This window comes from Dama dama, chromosome 16 (assembly GCF_033118175.1).
Source record: "Dama dama isolate Ldn47 chromosome 16, ASM3311817v1, whole genome shotgun sequence".
Classification (NCBI taxonomy): domain Eukaryota; kingdom Metazoa; phylum Chordata; class Mammalia; order Artiodactyla; family Cervidae; genus Dama; species Dama dama.
In genome coordinates, this window is record NC_083696.1 from 38539536 (window position 1) to 38540347 (window position 812).

The following is an 812-nucleotide window of genomic DNA, read 5'->3' on the forward strand; positions in this document are numbered from 1 at the left end:
AACCTCAACATGAATCAGCCATAGGTTTACATATATCCCCTCCCTTCTGAACCTCCCTCCCATCTCCCGCCCCATGCCACCCCTCTAGATTGATTGATACAGAGCCCCTGTTTGAGTTTCCTAGGCCATACAGCAAATTCCCATTGGCTCTCTATTTTACATATGGTAATGTAAGTTTCCATGTTACTCTTCCATACATCTCACCCTCTCCTCCCCTCTCCCCATATCCATAAGTCTATTCTCTATGTCTGTTTCTCCATTGCTGCCCTGTAAATAAATTCCTCAGTACCATTTTTCTAGATTCTGTATATATGTGTTAGAATACGATATTTATCTTTCTCTTTCTGACTCACTTCACTCTGTATAAAAACACGGAACGCTTCATGCCTTTGTGTGTTATCCTGGTGCAGGGGCCATGCTAATCTTCTCTGTATCTTTCCAATTTTAGTATACGTGCTGCTGAAGCGAGCACTCCTAACAGCATTTTGATTTAAGTTCAAGTATCACCTCTCTGGGCTTCCCTGGTGGCTCAGATAGCAGAGTCTGCCCGCAATGCAGGAGACCTGGTTTGATACCTGGGTCACAAAGATCCCCTGCAGAAGGGAATGGCTACTCACTCCAGTATTCTTGCCTGGAGAATTCCAGGGACAGAGGAACCTGACAGGCTACAGTAGTCCATGGGATTGCAAAGAGTCGGACATGACTGAGTATGCACACACATCACCTCTTTAGAAATTTCTTTCCTGTCCACCTTATCTCAAGTATCCTCTGCTTCTGTTGTCCTTCTGTTTCTCTCTCTTCTTCCTTTACTT

At 44.5% G+C, this 812-nt stretch overlaps 1 non-coding gene across 1 annotated transcript; it reads right to left on the reverse strand.

The window, feature by feature from the left end:
* Positions 1 to 365: 365 nt before the first annotated feature.
* On the reverse strand, positions 366 to 472 carry LOC133071518 (U6 spliceosomal RNA). Its single transcript, XR_009696461.1, has one exon. It is a non-coding gene; the product is annotated as a U6 spliceosomal RNA (small nuclear RNA).
* Between the last annotated feature and the right edge of the window lie 340 nt (positions 473 to 812).